Source organism: Pinus tabuliformis, chromosome 4_2 (genome assembly GCF_031772625.1).
Source record: "Pinus tabuliformis cultivar Carrire ecotype Pingquan chromosome 4_2, CPIR1, whole genome shotgun sequence".
Lineage (NCBI taxonomy): Eukaryota > Viridiplantae > Streptophyta > Pinopsida > Pinales > Pinaceae > Pinus > Pinus tabuliformis.
In genome coordinates this window covers 755,436,017-755,458,118 of record NC_142304.1, presented here as the reverse complement: position 1 = coordinate 755,458,118, position 22,102 = coordinate 755,436,017, and the positions used below count along the sequence as shown (strand labels likewise).

Sequence of the window (22,102 nt, the reverse complement as noted above, 5' to 3'; positions counted from 1 at the left end):
TTTACCTAGTTCTGCATTTTAATGGCATGCTAATCAACTTCATTTCCTATGATCCTTCATTTCTGAAAATCAGTAAATCTTTTGGGAAATATCGATCGTAATTCATTTACATTAATTCGCTTCCTTTGCAGATTTGATGACATATGTCATAAGGGCATGCTATGGTTTTACCCTCTGCTTACTCCTTGTAAAGTTGCCTTTCATCTTTGAGAAAGGCTTCTTCAGTTAAAATTGTGCAAGGTTGTCACAAAAGTCTATAGGAGCACACATTTCCACTGTTATTTTTTTTTAACTCGAAAGAGTATTTGTATTATATAATTTGGTGTCTGGCTTGCCACAAGTACATCAGGAAATTTCATAGATATCTCTTCAAAAATTTCAATGTCCTTCTCCTAATCAAGAATATTTCATACCTTACGTGAGGAGGGTGATTTTGGGCTAAAAAACAATGAATTTGTTTGTAAAGACTTTACAGAATTTCCCAGCAATTTACAAAATTTGCGATATATATGACTACTAAATTATGATAATATCCTTGTTGACAATGGACCTACTATTGTTTTCAAGTGAATTGTTCAGATTTAATCCTTCAACAGAAAATGAGGTGATGGCACTAGCTGTGTCACTGAGCGGAGAGACACAGTGTTGAGATGGTCTTTGATGGCCTCTATTTCTCTCCTTAAGGCGTCCATCTTGTCCTCTTGACGACCTGATCTCATTTTCAAGTTGTTAACATCACCCATCTCATTTGAAATCATTGCACATTGATCTTTAATTTCTATATTGAGAATCAAAAGATCAACTTGGAGGGAATCCATCCTCTGGGCCAACTAGGCTATCGTGACTCTACAACTGCATCCTTTCTTCATGTTAAAGGGTTTTAACTGTTTGTATTTTCCTGTATTCAAATCAGTGCTTCTGATGTTGTTACTATAAGAATCCACAGGCATGCTCTTATGTTTATGCACAGGGGCCAGGATGTGCAACAAGAGCACACATTATCACTGTTAGACTACCTTAACCAATGAATTTATTCTTAATTTTCAGTCTAAGAAATTGTATTTTTTTTTTTTGCGTACAATGGGGGATGTAATATCAAAGATTTTTCCTTGTATTTGATTTGAAGACTTCAATTCTTTTGGAACAAGGATGTATGTACACAAAATATTCAAACACCAAATGAATTGAAAATAATACATGGAGGCATTTCATAAGAGCATTTGGAATGTGCTATAGTTTAATGTATAACTGCGTTAAGATATGTTTTTCTATGAACTAAAACTACTTTGGAATTTCAAATTTTACCTACCTTGATATCATACACAGATGAATGGCATTCATTGAAATTATATTGAAAATCCATAGTATGATGTTTAATGGGTTTTATAAATTTATTTATGTAGAAACTATAAAATATCTTCAAATCTTAAAATTACAGATCTTAGCGAGTGCAAACTATTGGAGGAGTGGCAAAAATCTATGATCCTGCCATTGCAAACACGAAGTAAGATCTAGTCACCGCAGGCTTATCTTCATTGGGCGCTTCTACTTATACTCCATCTATGCCTTTGAGTGGAGGGAGCATCCGAAACAATGATATTGAAATCATTTGATGAGATATCAAGGCCCAAAACATCAACCCAAGAAATCTAACCAGACAAATTGATAGAAGAAAATTAAACTAAAGGGGATTAAATATCTATTGCATGGAACTAAAACTAGGTTGTGTAGTTTGGCTAAATCTGTGCACAGTCGTGGTGTTTGCCTTTGGGACCAAATTGCTATAGCTTGGGTGACTAGGCATCTGGGATTAAAAATAGCTAGTCACAAACTTGAAGCCTATTGAGCAGATGATTGTATGGTGAGGATCAACCTTTTCTTGGATGATAGCATTTTCCCACCCATATGATACTCTAGAGCCCAGGGGCACGTGTGCCAAACATAGAAAGCATTTAGAGGTAATTTGAAGTATATCTTGGATGGTGGATCACATATATTAGCAACATCACACCTATTGGGTCTTCTTAGCCAGCGTGTATATGCCTAGCCATGCTTGCACACAAGCATCTAACAAGTACAGGGGCTTGCATTGAGCATTGAATATCTCTGAATAATCATCAACAACTAAGACAGTTTCTGCCATTTTTTTGCTTGCTACCAAGGTATTAGAGCCATGACCTTACAACTATCTTGGTAAGCTTACACCTAGGCTATGATTTTTCTCAAGTAAGGTTGCATGATATTTTGCAGTGCTATGGGCTAACGGAAACAATGTGAATGGGGGCATCCACAGACAGTCAAGAAGAAAGTAGACACTATGGAACGGCTGGTTTGTTGTCTCCAAATACTGAAGCAAATATAGTTGATCTTGTTTTAGGAGCTCCTCTGCCCCCAAGAGAGAAAGGAGAACTGTGGCTTACTGATTCGTTCCTAGGTATGGTGCCCATGTTTCATATATATGGGCTTGCGGCTTTTGCTTGTGCGTTGCTTGGTTCTGGATCCACCATTGTTGTGTTGTCTAAGTTTGATCTGGTGGAGATGCTTCGGTTGATTGAGAGATACAAAATCACCTATTTGCCTCTTGTGCCTCCCATCCTGTTGGCTATGAACAAAGTCGATATTGCAAAGAAATATGATTTGAGTTCTTTGCACACTATTATATGTCGTGGAGCTCCCGTGAGAAAAGAGTCTATAGAGGAGTTTATTTCTTGGTTCCCTGGAGTCACAATAAGACAAGTAAAGTTGTTTTCTTCTTTTATGCCATGCACAAATACTAGAACACTAACTTTGCTTTCTTTTACATAATTTAAAGATATAGACACTTACTAGATAATCACTCTCTCCAACCACTCAGGAGGGTATAAAAAGTTACTATCCATCTTTATTAGGTAGGTTAAGTGTGCCTCATTCATTTTTAGCCTAGTGCACTGGTGTTCCTGTAAGGGAAAATGAGGGCTAACAGGTGCCTTCTATCTTTACCTTTAAACACAAGATTGACCTTTCAGTACCTATACAATAGAGCATTTACCAGCCAGATTTGGAATCTATTGTTGAAATGCATTCGGCCCTAGCTATGGATCAGAGGAAAGTATTTTGGAATTGAACTAATAATCAATAACTTTTCCTTCTAGTTAGCTATAACAGAGTCAAGATTCAAATCCACAGACATTTTTCAAGTTTTTAAAAACAAGAATCTGCATTCAAGAATCACTCACCTGAAGGAAAAGTAGAGTTCATTAGACTATATTCCAGCTTCGATGTTAGGGAGATTTCCTTCCTCTTAACAAACCAGGTTGTGTAGTCTGGCTAAATCTGTGCACAGTAGTGGTGTTTGTCTTTGGGACCAAATTGCTATAACTTGGGTGATTAGGCATCTCGGATTTAAAAATAGCTAGTCACAAACTTGAATCCTACTGAGCAGATGATTGTATGGGTAGGATCAGCCTTTTCTTGGCCTGCACAGAGGTTTGACTGATAGCTTTTTCCCACACATATGATACTCTAGAGCCCAGGGGCATGTGTACCAAACATAGAAATAATTTAGAGGTAATTTGAAGTATATCCTGGATGGTGGATCGTAGATATTAGCAACATCACACCTATGGGGTCTTCTTAGCCAGTGTGTATATGCCTAGCCATGCTTACACACAAGCATCTAACAAGTACAGGGGCTTGCATTGAGCATTGAATATCTCTAACTAATCATCAACAACTAAGACAATTTCTGCCACTTTTTTGCTTGCTACCAAGGTATTAGAGCCATGACCTTACAACTATCTCGGTAAGCTTACACCTAGGCTATGCTTTTTCTCAAGTAAGGTTGCATGATATTTTGCAGTGCTATGGGCTAACAGAAACAATGGGAATGGGGGCATCCGTAGACAATCAAGAAGAAAGTAGACACTATGGAATGATTGGCTTGTTGTCTCCAAATACTGAAGCAAAGATAGTTGATCCTGTTTCAGGAGCTCCTTTGCCCACAAACTAGAAAGGAGAACTATGGCTTCGTGGTCCATATGTCATGAAAGGTATGTTCTCTTTCTAAAACTTTCTTTTGTTCATAATAAAGATATTGAACAAGAGACAACCTTAAATACAATGTATAGTTCAAAACCTACTCTAGAGAGGAAGTATTTCATTGAAGTTTTATACCAACAAACAAAATTTTAAGATGCTGGAATAGAGTTATGCAAGTGGAAAGAATTCCAATCCAATTCTCTGGAGGTTCTCAATTAGCTGTGGTGAAGCAAACCCTTGAACTTGACTTCTTCTCTTAACCCTGAGAAAATTACATCTCTTGGAAAAGGAAACTTCTCGCAGATGAGGATAGTGGAAATGTATCGCTGCCTTAAATAAACAGATCTTTTAAAGGTCAGATTTAAAGATTTAAAAAATTAGTTTTACTCTATTGCAGGTTATTTCAGCAATCCGGAAGCGACTAGTTCGACTCTAGATTCGGATGGTTGGCTACGAACAGGTGATCTCTATTACTTATCTAATGTTAAGAATTGTACTTATCAGCGGTCCAATGCATTCAAAGGCTTAGGGATCATTTCATTGCCTTTGTTGAAAGGGAATGATAATTTTGTATTGGGAGAAACATATAAAGAGCACTGCTCATTGAAGTTTTTTCAAGCTTTTTTCTAGATTATTGAATGTATTAGAACTAACTTCAGAAGATGGAGGAACCAAAATACCTTTTTGCAGCTGATTGATTTTTACTATAAAGGAAATTTGAGTTTCATCAACATTGTTTCATCAACATTGTGTTCATTAGAGCTATTCTGATACTCAACAACTAATGTGTGGTAGGTTATATTCCATGATGATTGGTTTGGTTTATTATTTGACATTTCCTCCATGGTATATTTGTCATTTCCCATTGAAATATTTAACAAATCCCCATATCTATATTCTTCTTTAGTTCTTGTTGAATAGGGTCATCGTGAGTTCTTTTATCTTTATTTTTGTAGTTAGCGTTTTTGTATAGGGAGTGTGCCTATAAATATTGGTACACATTTAAGAATATTTCTATAATTCTGGTTGGTTACAACATTTAGAAAAAGTGAATAGATATGTTGATATTTAGGTCATTGACATAATGTATGCACTATATGGATAATGGATTTCTGCACTTTATGCCTTATGGGGTTTCCTTTGCAACATCTGTTGCACATGTTAGTTAGTAAGCTCCTGTGATCTCTACACAATGAAACTACCTAAAAAAAATTTTCCAGTTGCAAAATTCATTTATATATTTAAAAATTTCAGTTTAAATAATAAAAAACCAGCATACAATAAAAAATTGTTTAAGTAAATTTTAACAAATTCATATTATCTTACCAAAATAGTTACATTTACCTTTTTTTTAAAAAAAGGCATGTGTCAAGTCAAGGTTGAGTACACACATAATTACACCTATGCCTTATATTGGGTTGTAGAATGAGCCTCTTGGCTAAATAATTAAGGTAATTGCAGAGTATAATTTCAATTTCTAGTACTGTACAATTTTAGTAATTTCAATTTCTAGTACTGTACAATTTTAGTAAATTTGAAAATTTCACATATTTATACATGACCTAACTGATTGTATTAATGCATTTTAATTTAAATAGATACAATTACAACAAAACATAGTGAACATTTGAATTTATATCTCAACTTAATTATAATGACTATACTCTACAAAGATAGGTAGTTAAATCATTAAGGTAATTGCAAACTAATAATTTCAATTTAGAATATTGTGTAATTTGACAATTTTATTGTTTTAGGCTTGAATTACCATGAAATAAATTAATATTTTGAAAATATAATATAGTCAAATTCACAAGAAGAAATTCTATAAGAACTAGTGAATTTTTATTAGAATTTTTTTTTTATGTTATATATAAATTAAAATTAAAATATCTCTCAACTACATAGTTTATTTTGATAGTTTTATTTTAATCAAAATTTTAACATGATTTCTCATATATTACTTTCTCTTAACCTTGATCCAAAATTTAATCAATACAAAACATTGAAACACATTGCATAGAACAATATATTCAAAATATTTATTAGAGTAAAAAATATATTTATAAACATTGAAAACAAATAAGCTACCCAAACAAATTCATCATAATGTTATTCAAGATCAATTTTTAATATATATAGAAAATGGAGATGTGATGAAATAAAAATATAGATTAAGTTTTTTTTTTATAAAAAATAACTCCATAAGAAATTCTAACATGAAAATAATTTGCATAATAAATCCCTACACTAATTATCTATAACATCCCCATCAATAAACATGTGTGGTTTTCTTTCTCAAAACTTGTCTTTTCTAATGCTTCAAATATTGTTTGGAGCATAACAAAATTTAGAGAATGTAAACTGGTCATTCATTAAAATAAATTCAAATACATTACTTGTTAACTTTCCATAAGATAGATTAAAGAAAAAATAATCAAAATATTCTTTAAGGAAATAAATTATTGCAAATATTTATAAAGAAATAAATTATTTTAGGAGTAATCTTGGAGCAGTAAATTATAAAAAAGTACTCTTCAATATATATTTAGTAATATTTGGAGGGACACTAGCGAGAATTAATTGGTTGTCAAAAGGAATTAAATGAAATATATGTGCTGAATGGATAGTCATGAAAAATACAAATTAATTATTGACAAAATCATATTCATTCTAATTAATTACTAATAGACAATTACATATATTCAAAATTACTACTATAAAATTGAAAACAAAAATATATTCAAAATATTTATTGAGAGAAATGTGTAATTATGTATGATCTCAATGTAGAGTTGAAAAGTGTATTTTTAAAATTAAAATTAAGGAGAGTTGAGAAGTGTATTTTTAAAATTAAAATTAAGGAAATTAAATATTTATTTCATAAAAAGGAATGTCCACTCTCATAAAAAATGAAAAAATAAATATTAAAGAAATTAAAAAAATCATGATACAATAAATAAATGTTTAAGTAAATTTTAACACATCTCCAAAAATTATAATGGTTATACAACTTTTTTGTTTTTTGTTTTGTTTTGTTTTTTCTCTGAAACTTGTAAAACCATATTAATGAGACAAAAATTAAAAACAATTTAGTTTTGAATGAATTTTAAAATTTCTTTCAGCTCGGTCTTACATTAATGAATCTTCTCATACAAAAATTGAAATTCAATGTTAGGAATGTGAGATAATAGGGGTCTAGAAAGGAATTAAGTAATGTGTTAGTAAACTCCCAATTCTATGTCCAATGGAATTCCAATTTGTCTTACTATTTTGCAAGGTTAGCATTTTAATTTCAATCTTGAGTATTGTACAATTTTAGTAAATTTGAAATTTTTACATTTTTATACATGACTTAATTGGTCCCAATTATGCATTTTAATTTTAATATCCACAATTGCAACAAAACATAGTGATCATTTCAATCTCTATCCCAATATAAATATAGTGAATATACTTTAGAAAGATTGAATGAAAAAATAGTCAAATAATTAAAGTAATTTCAAACTCATAATTTTAATTTCAAATATTTCACAATTTTGATATTGACATAAATTTTACAGTTTTATACATGACCTACCTAACAATCTAAGAAATAAATTAATTTTTCCCAATATGATATAGTAAAATTCACAAGATGAAATTTTATAAGAATCAATGAATCTTAATTAGAAATTTATTTTTATGAGATAAATAAATTAAAAACAAAATGACCATTAACTACACTATTATTTCAGTTTATAGTTTAGTTTTAATCAAACTTTTAACATGATTTCTCATTTATGGCTTTCTCTTATCTTTGGCCCAAATTTTAATCAACACAAAACATTGAAACTTATTGCATACAAGAATATATTCAAAATATATTTTAGAGGAAAATCAACTCCCAAAAAATTTCATCAAAATGCTATTCAAGACATGCTTTTAGTATCTATAGAAAATGGAGATATTAATAAATACAAATATAGAAAAATGAAGATATGCTGAAATAAAAATATATATTAATTTATTTTACAAAAATAACTCCAAAAAATTCCTCACATGAAAATAAAGTGCACAATTAATACCTACACTAATTAAGGTGTGTGGTTTTCTTTCTCAAAACTTGTCTTTCCTCATCCTTCAAATCTATTGTAATTCTTTGGAAAAACAAATAATTTATAGAATTTGTAAACATGGCCATTCATTTAAACAAAAATCAAAGACATTATTTCTAGACTTTGCAAACTATAGATTAAAAAACTCATCAAAATATTCTTGAAAGGAATAAAATATTGCAAACATTTACAAAAAAAAAAAATTATTTAGGAGTAATCTTGTGGCATTAAATTATCAAAAATACTCATTAAGGTATATTTAGTAATACATCTATGACACTATTATGATTTAATTAGCTTTCAAAAGTTGGACACCTCTAATTAAATGAAATACATGTGTAGAATCAATCATCCTAAAAATTGTAAATTAATTATTCACAAGATTATCTCCCTTCTAACTAATTACTAATAGACCATTATATATATTCAAAATATATTCAAAATTACTAATAGACAATTGCAAACAAAATATATTCAAAATATTTATTAGAGGAAAGATATATTGATAAACATTCAAAACAATTATATATATTGGAAGCTACCAATAAACAATTGCACACAACAATATATTCAAAATATGCTAACTTACATAGAAAACCTCTATTATATAGCAATGAAGGAAACCTAATCCCTATGTGAGTTTATAACTCACCATAAATGCCCTATTAGGTACAAACTCTCATAAGCCTAGAAAGAGAGAAACAATAGTAGGAAAAAACTTCCCTCCAAAAGAGAAAAAGATGTGAGTGGTCAAATTATAATGGAGATGAGATTGTAGATCCTATAACTATCCACTAAATGGAAAGAACATAGACTTTCTCAAATCAAGAAGTATGTTATGTTGAAGTAGAAAAACTTTGAAGATAAGAGCCATGAAACCACAATGAGGTCAGTCAACCTATGAAGTAGGATAGTTGCAAAGGCACAAGTTCTCCTAAAAAGCCTTAGAGAGAATAGGTGTCACTAAAGAACCATGAGAAAGGCTTGAAACAAAAGAAATGCCATGAACCAACAAATAACCAATGAGGCTTGTAAGTGTGGAAAATGGCTTATACCAATACTCCTAAAGTTGTTTGAACTTCGTCACTATGACACATATGAAACAAAAAAGATGACAATTCTCAACAAAGGAATGACAACAATATCTCTCACCATCTAACTTCCTTGTTAAAATAAAACTACACAAGAAGCACCAATCAAAAGTCTTCATTGTGAGCAAATTCCCACCTTTAAATCACAACCAAGGGAATTGGCAATCAAAAATGAAAAATTGATGCAATATGACCATATCAAGTCCTCAGGAGTTGGTTCAAATGACACCATGACCATTCATTGATCCATCTAAAATTGATAGTGGTGGATGGGAGTGCTCCAACCTCCACTCCCACCCACTTTAGCGTCTGAAGTTTTGCAAGGTCACAAAGACCATCTATTTTCTTCAAATTAGAACAAGATATCAAGTGTATTAAAAAATTTCCAACCTCCACGAGAGAAATGACAAGATTAGACTTCCAACTGTGTCAACCGACTCAGGGAATCCGGGAAACATTTCAATCTCTCGCAATTCACAAGCGTCAATTCCTTAGGTCGCTGAGCGAACGCGACAACATTTTTAACAGAGAAATTTTTAATTCCAGAGCTTCCAAATTTTATAGGTGTTCAATAGTACTCAGCAAGCGGCCGCTTGACAATCAATTTTGTCGGGACGCTCAATGTTTCCACTATGCAGGGTTACAGATTTGCGCCACGAGGAATAGATCTGATTTATACAGTGTCCAAAATGGTTAATCTTCAGTCAACTCCAAAAGATGATACAAAATGATATAAATCAACTACAGGTATGTGTTTGATACCTTATCTCCTCCATTCAGCCACAGGGACATACTCAGCTAAATGATATATTACAAATCCCCTTTTTAATGGTTTCTCACCGCATGAGGAAAGGAGAGATTTGGCTTCTCGATCACACAAGATCAACCTGTTTTGAAGACTAACATTGCTCTCTTAAAACCTTTCAAAGAATTCGTTCAACTTGAAAAGGTGACTCGGTTCCTAGTCCTCTAATCTGAAAAATTAAAATCATCCCTCTGTCACTTGTAACCACAATGATAATGATACTCATGTAATTGAAGAAAATATTCCAGCAATTGCATTTCTTTTTGGCACTTGGAGAATGAGGACAAGTCCTCTCAAACTCTAGATCTTGGCCTTAATCAATAAGGGTCACAATAAGAATAGTAGAAAAGAAGATCTTGGCCTTAATCAATAAGGGTCACAATAAGAATAGTAGAAAAGAAGTAGAAAAATATTTCTATCATTTAACACTATTACATTCTTAATTTCCATTCAAAATTTTGATTCCATCATTAAAACTATTAACAATATTTATCATGTCAACAAATTCATGTGACTAAAAAAATTCAAAATTAAAATTTAGCATATTTAACTGGACTATATTAATATTAGATGTATTTACATATTATTGATAAAATTAATAATATCTTTGATAGAATTTCTTTGGCCACCCAAGAGACTGAAACCATGGTAGAAGCATGTTAACTCAGAATCTATCAAGGGCCTAGAGAGATCGAATCTATAGAGGTGCAAACCTTTCTTCAAGTTTTGAACTCAGAAAGAAGGTTTGCACTTCTAAATATTTGATCCTCTCTGAACTTGATAGATCCAGAGTTAAGATGAATCTAAGATCATATTTTTCTTTTGGTTATAATAGTGAAGCTATTGGGTTTCACAATTGTTTCTAAATTTGATCGAGAGTTTCAAAGGATTTTTTAGTCATTCTCCAAGTGCCAAAAAGAAATGCAATCGCTGGAATATTGTGTTCAATTACAGGAGTATCATTGTGGTTGCAAGCGACAAAGGGATGTATTTAATTTTTCAAAGTAGAGGAGTAGGAACAGAGTCACCTTTTCAAGTTGAATGAGTTCTATGCAAGATTTTAAGAGAGCAATGTCAGTCTTCAGAACAGGTTCAGCTTGTGTGATCGAGAAGCCAAATCTCTCCTTTCCTCATGCGCGGAGAAACCATTAAAAAGGGGATCTGTAATCTATCATTTAGCTGAGTATGTCCCTGTGGCTGAATGGAGGAGATAAGGTGTCAAACACATACCTGTAGTTCATTTATATCATTTTGTATCATGTTCTGGAGTTGACTGAAGATTAACAATTTTGGACAGCGTATAAATCTCTATTGCCGGTGGAGCAAATCTATAACCCTGCACAGTGGAGACATTGAGCGTCCCGACAAAATTGATTCTCAAGGCGCCGCTTGCTGAGTACTATTGAAGGCCTATAAAATTTGGAAGATCTGGAATTAAAAATTTCTCTGTTAAAATTGTTGTCGCCTTCGCTCAGCGACCTAAGGAATTTGAAGGAAATGAGGCTGGTGAATTGCGAGAGGTTGAAATGTTTACCGGATTCCCTGAGTCCGTTGACCCAGTTGGAAGTCAAATCTTGTCATTTCTCTCGGGGAGGTTGGAAGCTTTTTTAATACACTCATATGATTGAACTTGATATCTTGTTCTAATTTGAAGAAAATAGACGGTCTTCTTGACCTTGCAAACTTCAGACGCTGCTGCCCCGACGATTGAAGGTATGCTCTCCATTTGAAAATAAAAGTCGAATAACGAAGTGTTCCATCGGTCATAACGAGGGGCTTAACTAGTCAATTTGTAAACGGTTAAGACACTGCACTATGGCACGGTATGTCGTGGTTGAGTTGGTTATTTTCCCGCGCTAGTATTTGCTTGGGGTTTTAGGTAAGGTTTTAATGGCCAATTAATTCTCCTCTGTAGTGAGGTGGTCTCGGTCTGTGTGACACTGCACTATGGCATGGTATGTTGTGGTTGAGTTGGTTATGTTTCCGCAGGTTTTGGTTCTGCTCCAGTGCGTTTTTACCTGGTTCTTTCTGCAAGGAAAGGATGGTGCTTCCGGTGTCTTTTGGGTCCTTCTTGAGATCTCTTCTTATGTCGTTTTGTTAGCTGTGTGATGGTGTTTCATTGGAGGGTGGTTGCTTCTTGCATGGTTTTTTGAAGAGATTTTGGGCTATGTGGTCTCCATGGGTACGCCTTGGCTTCTATGTATTTGTTTCACCAATATTTGATTTTACCAGGTTGACGACAGTGTTTTTAATTGTTTCCGTGGTTGTATTGTTTTACGAGGCTCTCTGCCCCACTCTCCCGATGGCTTGATGGCTTCTAGTCGAGGTAATTCCTCTCCTCCGATTTCAATTCTCCGTTTCCTTTTACTTTCGCTCACACCTTTGCTCCTCGTGAACAAATGGTGGTCTTGTGGCTCTTTGGCCACGGTTTATGCTCTGTTGGGTCTCAATATTTGCTGGCCCTCTTGTCGTTGGTTGCACTCTATTTTGTCTTGGCTTTCCTTGGCTCTCGTGCTGTTGGCTATGCTCTTTTGGTGTGAGTTTTGTAGCTTAGCTATGGAACGCGGCCTCCTCTTTAGGTATCTGCTGTGGGTATTCATCCTATCCTCTTTCTATTCTTTATCATAGGTTTATGGTTATGCTGCCTCACTAACGACCCTCATCATGGTGGTTGCAAGGGTTTGGTCTTTGGGGACAATTCTAGGGTTTTCGTCGTTTTGGTCCATCTTTATGCAAACAAGGTAGGGTCCTTCCTGTTTACGCTATGTGGTCATATATATTTTGTTGGTAGGATTTAGGCTATGTCTCTGTTTGTTCTCAGTCTTAGTTGGTCTCTCAATAGGTGGCCTCCTATGCACCATGTCCTCTGTTGTAACTTTTGTTTATGAATTTTGGAAAAAGTTTATGTATCCCATCTCTCGCTGTTGGTAATGCTTCAGTCTCTGCTCGGTTTGGTTTGTTCTGGGTTGTGTGGAACCTTCGTTGGCCTCTGTCGATTGTATGAGGACTGTTATGGATGGTTTTTGAAGGCTTTGTGCCTTGGACCTGTGTGGGGTTATAGAATGCTATCTTTTTGTGCTACCGTGGACTTTGAAAAATGTTTACACACACACACACACACACACACACACACATATATTGAAAATTTTCACTGTTAAATCAATAGCATGTTTTTGTGAAATACGTGGATGGCTTCTTCTCCTCTATTTGGCTCATTCAGTTTGATGCACAATTTGATTAAGAGTCATTCAATTCTGTCATTAATTTCTATGCACACTACATAATTCTTGTCATTTATAGAAAACAATAATGGATACTTGTAAGCTTCAATTTACTTTTTAAAAATATATTTCAAAGCTAAGCTCTCTCGTCTCTTTTCTTCTGGATGATAGCAACCCCACCTTTGTCTTTGGGTTTCCTATTTAAGATGCTGACAGCCTCATTCTGTTGAGGAACTACCTACAGTTACAATGTAGTTACATTTCAGTTTATGGAAGTTTGTTTCATAACTTATTTAAAACTAATTTCTAATCTAACTACTGTTCAAATTAAAGGAAAACATTGGCTGTGACAACCTTCTTTTAAACATAAAATAAAATTAAACTAAAAGTGAATTTAATTTTAACAACTTGTCCAGCTGTCGCCTCCCTAATTGGATGCTCCTGCATCAGGCTCCCGGGGTGAATGAATCTCATGGCTCCTATCCATGAGCTCTTCAATCAAATACCCGGCACTTTGAATCTGTCTGGCATCCAACCAGGAACTGTCCTCAATTGGACAGTTCTTCCATTTAACCAGGTACTATAAGTACTCCTTCCGTCGTGTCCACTTAGCTACCTAAGTATCCAATATTTGTTTGATCTCTAGAGGCTTGGCTAGGGGCATCTGTTTGACCCATGTCTCTATCTCTCCTTCTCCCTGGGTGTCCCGTGTGTATTCTGTTGAACTGTCCTCCACATTAGCAGTAATGTAAGGGTACAGGTCTGCCACATTGAAAATGGGCGAGATCCTGATACCCGGGGGTAGTTGTAGTTCATATGCGTTGGCAGAGAACTTTTGTAGTATCTGGCAAGGCCCTATTTTTTTTTCAGTTTGAGCTTGTTATATTCCCCTTTAGGAAACCTCTCTTTCCATAGATGTGCCAATACCAAGTCTCCTACATTGAATTGCACTTCCCGTCGTTTTAAGTCTGCCTTCTGTTTATATCTTTGGCTGCTGTCCTGCAATTTGGTTTTCACCTGTTCATGAAGTTCGTTGATCACCTTTGTGAAATCTTCACCATTAGCACTCCTTCATTCCAACTGACCCAAATCCCGCAACTCGTGCACACCACGGGGGTGCATTCCGTACAAGATCTGGAAAGGACTTCTACCCGTACTCCTGTTGGGTGAATCGTTATAAGCGAAATCTACTTGTGTGAGTACGCGATCCCACTGTCGTGAATTTTCACCAACCAAACTACGTAATAGATTCCCCAGACTTCGGTTCACTACCTCAGTGTGCCCATCGGTCTATGGATGATAAGTTGAGCTAAAATTTAATTTAGTATCTAACTTCTTCCACAAAGTCCGCCAAAAATGACCCGTGAACTTCACGTCCCTATCTGAAATAATAGACTTTGGCAAGCCATGTAGTCTGAAAATTTTTGTGAAGAAAAAGTGGGCTACATGCGTGGCATCGCTAGTCTTTTTATAGGAAATAAAATGTGCCATCTTAGTAAAGCGATCCACTACTACCATGATTGAATTGCACCCCTTCTGTGTCCTTGGCAAGCCTAAGACAAAGTCTAAACTAACTGAGTCCCATGTTCTGTCAGGAATAGGTAGGGGCGTATACAATCTCGTATTTTGACTGTGTCCCTTTGCCAATTGACACATCTTACATCTAGCCACATATATTTGTATTTCTTGCATCTTCGGCCAATAATAGAAGTGACTTACTTGGTCCAAAATCTTGTCTATGCTAAAATGTGCAGCTAGACCCCCACCATGTTTCTCGTGAATTAAGTTTTCCCTCATCAAACATTCTAGGATACACAACTGTCCTCCCCTGAACAACAATCCTTCCTATATATTATAGTCTAGCCACAAACTCTTGTCCCTCAACAACACATTCTGGAAAGCTTCGTATGCTTCCTTAAAGTCTGCATCTGTTTCATATAGATCCTTGAGATGCTCAAAGCCTAACACCTACACTCTGCTTTCCTGTAAATCAAACTCCTCCTACTTAATGCATTTGCCACTTTGTTGGCTTTTCCACTGATGTGTTTTAACACAAACATAAAAATCTGGAGGTATTCCACCCACTTTGCATGTTTATGGTTCATCTTATGGTGTTGCATTACATATTGCAAAGTGGAATTGTCCGAAAATAGAGAAAATTCATTTCCCATTAAGTAATGTCTCCAATGTTTCAGTGCTTGTACCACTCCATAAAACTCCTTTTCGTAGGATGTATATTTCTCTCTACTCTCATTCAACTTCTCACTAAAATAGGCCACTCATTTGTCCTCTTGGTTGAGTACTAGCGTATGCTTGATCCCATCTTTCACAAACTTATAACACTTTGTCTTCCCATCGTGGACTACACACCTGTCACACTGCCATGGTCTACCGAGTAGTATATGGCACACATCCATCGGCATAATATCACAAGTTACCTTATCCTTTTACCTACCAATATGGAACTACACTTCACACTGCTCATCAACCAGCAGTTGATGTCCTTTTTGTAACCAACATACCCGGTATGGGTTGCGTGCTTTAATCTTTTTAAACCCAGTTTCTCTACCATTTCAGTGGCTACCAGGTTGTTGGTGCTTCCGCTATCAATAATCAATTTACAACATTTCCCATGTGATTTACACACAGTTCGGAATAGTGCTTTCCACTGTGTTTGGTCAGCTAATTCTTTAGCTGGTTTCAACAATACCTTGTTCAACACCAAGGCCTCTCCTGTGTCAGGCATGTTCTCCACTTCTTGAGGTGGTACCTTAGCTTCCTCCAGTTGAGCAACATATGCTCCTCTTTGTCTTGCTTGATCACTTTCAGGACATTCAAAAGACCGATGTCCCCACTTGTGACACTTGTAACACTCATAGTTCCTCTGCCTCTGCCATTACCTCTTCCTTGCTGTTAAGGCCTTCCTCCTCTATTGTTACCTTCTTTATCAGTTGGTCCTACAGTTTTTGAACTGCTGCCTTCTTCATTGCTGTTGGCAGTTCTGCCTCTGCCAAAATATTGTCCTCTTCCTTAGCCAGATCTATGTCCTCTTCTTGCATTCTGCTTCTTGGTGATTTTCTCTTCTACTTTTAAAGCACTTTGATAGGCTTCCTCTGTGGACTTGGGGGAGAGAATACTAATCTCATCTAGTAGCTCCATTTGTAATCCATTCAAAAACCTCGCTGTCTTTTCTGGGGTATCTTTGACATAACCCACTCGCAGATTCACTCTCTAGAATTCTTCTGTATATTCCTTCACATTCATTTCCCTTTATTTAAGGTTTTGTACATGTCTATATAGAGGAATCTGATAGTCTTTGGGTAAAAACTTACTTTTCATCTTGGCGATCATTGTGTTCCATTTTTAATTGGTGGCTTATTTGACCTTCTCCTTTCTCCCTGTACATTGTCCCACCACAATGCTACATGTCCCTTCAGTTTGGTGGCTGCAAACCTGACCTTCTTATCCTCACTCATTTCTTCACATTCGAAGTATTTATCCAACTCGCTAATCCAGTCCAACAATACTTCTATAGATAAACTGTCATCATAGTTCAAAAGCTCTGGCTTCGGTTTGCTGCTTACTAACAAAACAAACCTCAATAATTTTATCTCTGGCCCTTCCTCATCGGATCCATCCGTCATAGTTACAACTTCCTCTTCACTATCGTCACCACTTTCTCGATCCCTACCCCTCCCTGCTTCTACTGCTTCCAATCTGGCACTTCAAATCCTGAATTCTTCACGCAATCCTTCGTCGGCTACTCTCCGAATAGCTCTACCTCAACCTCTTCTTCCTACTTCCATATTTTTTCTTCTTTAAGGAAAAAAATTGCTCTGATACCAAAATTTGGTGACAATCCCCGAGACGCCGAGGTGGTAAGCCTATGTGGCGGTTGGCCTATGTTCAAATTTTCCCACGCTCGTATTTGCTTGGGGTTCTAGGTAATATTTTAATGGGAAATTAATTATCCTCCATCCCGAGGTGGTCTCGGTTTGTGTGACACGACTTTATGGCACGGTCTATTGTGGTTGAGTTGGTTATGTTTTCATTGGTTTTGGTTTTTCTCCCTTACGTTCTTACCTCGTTTGTTCTGCAAGGAAAGGATGGCGCTCTCCCTCCCACTATATTCTTGGTCCTTCTTTGGCTTTGGTCCTCTGTTGTTTTGTTAACTGTGTGATGGTGTTTCGTTGGACTTGGTGGTTGCTTCTTGCATGGTTTTTCGAGGATGTTTTGGGATTTGTGGTAGCCCTGGGTATGCCTTGGCTTCTCTATATTTGTTCACGGATATTTTATTTTATGAGGTTGATGGCATTGTTTTTAACTATTTAAATGGTTGCATTGTTTTAGGAGGACCTTTGCCCAACTCTCCCGACGATGGCTTGATGGCTTCTACTCGAGGTAATTCCTCTGCTCTAGTTTCAATTCTCTGTTTCCTTTTACTTTCATTGACAGCTTTGCTCCTGGTGAGTAGACAATGGTCTTGTGGCTCTGTGGCTGTGGTTTATGCTCTGTTGGGTCTCGGTATTTGTTGTCCCTCTCGCCGTTGGTTGTGCTCTGTTGTGTCTCGGCTTTCCTTGGCTCTCGTGTCGTTGGCTATGCTTTGTTGGTCTCAGTTTTGTGGCTCGGCTATGGAGCTCGGCCTCCTCTTCAAGTATCCACTGTGGGTATTCATCCTACCCTCTCTCTATTCTTTATCATGGGTTTATGGTTATGTTGCCTCACTAATTCTCTATTTGTCTATGTAGGTACTCGGTCCTCATCACGATGGTTACAAGGGTTTTGTCTTTGGGGAAAATGTTGGGGTCTTCGTCCTTCTGGTCGGGCTTTACGCAAACTAGGTAGGGTCCTTCCTGTTTACGCTATGCGGTCATATATATTTTGTTGGTAGGATTTAGGCTATGCCGGTGTTTGTTCTCGGTCTTACTTGGTCTGTCGATAGGTGGCCTCCTGTGCACTGTGTCTTTTGCTGTAACTTTTGTTTATGAATTTGGGAAAAATTTTATGTATCCCGTTTCTCGTTGTTGGTCATGCTTCGGTCTCTACTTAGTCTGGTTTGTTCTGGGTCGTGTGGAACCCTCCTTGGCCTCTGCCGATTGTATGAGGACTGTTATGGATGGTTTTTGAAGGCTCTGTGCCTTGGATCTGCGTGGGGTTAGAGAATTCTATCTTTTTGTGCTACCATGTACATTGACAAATGTTTATACATACACAAACACATAGATATATATATATATATCTATATATATATAGATATTAGATTTTCACTGTTAAATCAATAGCATGTTTTTGTGAAATACATGGATGGTTTCTTTTGTTGTGTTTGGTTCCTTCAGTTTGATGTGCAATTTGATTAACATTCATTCAATTCTGTCATTAATTTCTATGCACACTACATAATTCTTGTCATTTATAGAAAACAATAATGGATACTTGTAAGCTTCAATTTACTTTTTAAAAATATATTTCAGAGCTAAGCTCTCTAGTCTCTTTTCTTCTGGATGATAGCAACCCCACCTTTGTCTTTGGGTTGCCTATTTAAGTTGTTAGCAGCCTCATTTTGTTGAGGAACTACCTACAGTTACAATGTAGTTACATTCGAGTTTATGGAAGTTTGTTTCCTAAATTATTTAAAACATTTCTAATATAACTACTATTCAAATTAAAGGAAAACATTGGCTATGACAACCTTCTTTTAAACGTAAAATAAAATTAAACTAAATGTGAATTTAATTTTAACAGCTTGTCTAGTTGGCGCCTCCCTAATTGAATGCTCCTGCATCAATTTGGTTAATGTCCATTGGTTGGAGCTGGTGAAAAGGATTTGTAAATTATGATCAATGGCCATATGTCTATCGATTTATGTATTTGATGTTTGGGTTGTTGGCTAGTCATCCAAATTTAGGTGAATTTCTATGATTTATGTGGTGATTGGAAGCGATGCTATGGTCATCATCAACTTTTTTTTTGTATCAATTTTTGCTATGACAAATTGGATTTTTCAAGATGGTAAAAGATTGCAAGAGCTTGTGAGAAGAAGGGCATAGATGAAATTCATAAAGAAGTCCTTCAATTACAATGAGTGGCAGTTGTTTTGAAGGCAAAGAACACAACTTCTTAAGAATGGGTTGCAGATGAATTTCAAGAGAAGATTGATCTCCTTGATGATTTGCATGAGGAAGTTGAGTCTTTTTCTCACTCAAATTTGAAGAAGAAACTAGAAGAGAAAAATAATCAACACATTATGGAGATTGATTATTTAAAAGAAACAATGATGGAGCAATATCATTTTTTGAAACAAAATTATGATGCCTTGTCTCAAAAAATAATTGAGAAGGATGAGGTCATTCAAAAGCTGCATGATTTTAAGCAACAACTTGAATTGGAAGTTAGTCATCCTTAGAAATTTGAGATGGAGAGAGTTGATGTTAACTTACCAAGCTCTCCTTCTTCCAAACTTGATCATGTTTATTGTCAATGATCATGATGCATCACATGCCTTTGTCACACCCAATTTTGAGAAGAATACCATTGGTATTGGATCGGGATTGCTTAGCTAAATGGGATATACCTAAGGAGGACTTGGTAAGAATGGACATGGAATTGTTTCTCCTATGAACCCTATAGTGAAACATGAAGAGAAGGACTTGGATACGATCCTGCTACTGCCTCATCACCTACATCCAACTATGAGGTGCTTCTAGATGAAAATGTTGCCACATCCAACTTTGAGTCTGCAAAAACAAATACTAAATCATCTCCACATCCTCACCAAATGAAATCATGTAGGCCCAATCATTCTTAGTCAATTGCTATTCCAACATTTAGATGGATTCAGAAGAGACATGAAAGAATGAATTGTGGACCACTACCATCCATGAGGATCAATTGTTGATAGGTGGATAAATGTTTGTGGTGTCATTTGAACTAATCCTTGAAGACTTGATATCGTCATATTGCATCAATTGTTCATTGTTGATTGCCAATTACCTTAGATGTGCTTTAGGGGGGGAATTTACTGATTCTTGCTTCATTTGTATTTCTATTTTAGCAGGGGAAGTTAGATGGTGACATATATTGTTGTCATTGCTTTGTTGACAATTGTCATCTTTTTTGTTTGATCATTGTGATAGTGACTAAGTTCACACAACTTTAGGAGTGTTGGTGTACTCCATTTCCACACTTACAAGCCTCATTGGTTATTTGTTGGTTGATGGTGTTTCTTCTGTTTCAAGCCTTTGTCATGGTTCCTTACTCACACCTATTATCTCTAGAGATTTTTGGGAGAATTTGACAGTGTTTGCCACACTTGTGCATGCAATTATCCTACTTCAGATATTGATCAACCTCATTTTGGTTGCATGGCTCTCATCTTCAAAGTTTTAGTACTTCAACATTCCATACTTCTTGATTGGAGAAATTCTATGTTCATTCCATTTAGTGGATTGTTATGGGATCTACAATTTCAGTTCCATTATAATTTGAGCACTCACATCTTTTTCTCTTTTGGAGAGGAGTTTTTTCCTACTGTTTTTTTCTCCCTTTATGAGATTATGAGAGTTTGTACCTAATAGGTCATTTTGCAACACTTTATTTCTCTATGTGCTAAGTATGGTGAGTTATAAACTCACAAAGGGACTTGCATTTATAGAGATTTCATTGTTCTCCTCAAGGGACACTAGGTTTCCTTCATTGCTATATAACAAAGGTTTTTTATGTACATTAGCATATTTTCAATATATTGTTGTATGCAATTGTTTATTGGTAGCTTTGAATATATATAATTGTTTTGAATGTTTATGAATATATCTTTCCTCTAATAAATATTTTGAATATATTGTTGTATGCAATTGTCTATTAGTAATTTTGAATATATGCAATTGTATATTAGTAATTAGTTAGAAGGGAGATAATCTTGTGAATAATTAATTTAAATTTTTTAGGATGATTGATTCTACACATCTATTTCATTTAATTCCAAGTGTCCAACTTTTGAAAGCTAATTAATTCTTAATAGTGTCACTAGAGGTATTACTAAATACACCTTGAAGAGTATTTTTGATAATTTAATGCTACAAAATTACTCCCAAATAATTTATTTTCTTGTAAATGTTTGAAATAATTTATTTCTTTCAAGAATATTTTGACGCTTTTTTAATCTATAGTTTGCAAAGTCTAGAAATAATGTCTTTGATTTTTATTTAAATGAATGGCCATGTTTACAAATGCTATAAATCAAATTTTTTCCAAAGAATTACAGGAGATAGACATGTTTGAGAAAGAAAATCACACACCTTAAGTACGGTAGGGATTTATTGTGAAAATTATTTTCATGATAGGAATTTTTTTGGAGTTATTTTTGTAAAATAAATTAATATATATTTTTATTTCAGCACATATTCATTTTTCTATATTTTTATTTATTAATATCTCCATTTTCTATAGATATTAAAATCATGTCTTTAATAGCATTTTGATAAAAAAAAATAGGGAGTTGATTTGTTTTTAAATGTTTATAAATATATATTTTCCTCTGAACAATATTTTGAATATAATGTTGCATGCAATAAGTTTCAATGTTTTGTATTGATTAATATTGGGCCAACTTTAAGAGAACTAGCTAAATGAGAAATCATGTTAAAATTTTGATTAAATTGAAACTATAAACCTAAATAATAGTGTAGTTGAAGGTCATTTTATTTTTAATTTTTTTATCTCATAAAAATATATTTCTAATTAAGATTCATTAGTTATTATAAAATTTCATCTTGTGAATTTTACTATATGGTATAGAGGATTAATTTATTTGCTAGATTGTTATGTAGGTCATGTATAAAACTGTAAAATATCAAATTTGTAAAATATTCTAAA

The 22,102-nt window shown here is 34.8% G+C and overlaps 1 pseudogene; it reads left to right on the top strand.

Annotated features, from left to right (window-relative positions):
* Positions 1-18,072, top strand: part of LOC149171799 (beta-phenylalanine coenzyme A ligase-like) — a 32,725-nt pseudogene extending 14,653 nt beyond the window's left edge.
* The last annotated feature ends 4,030 nt before the right edge of the window (positions 18,073-22,102 follow it).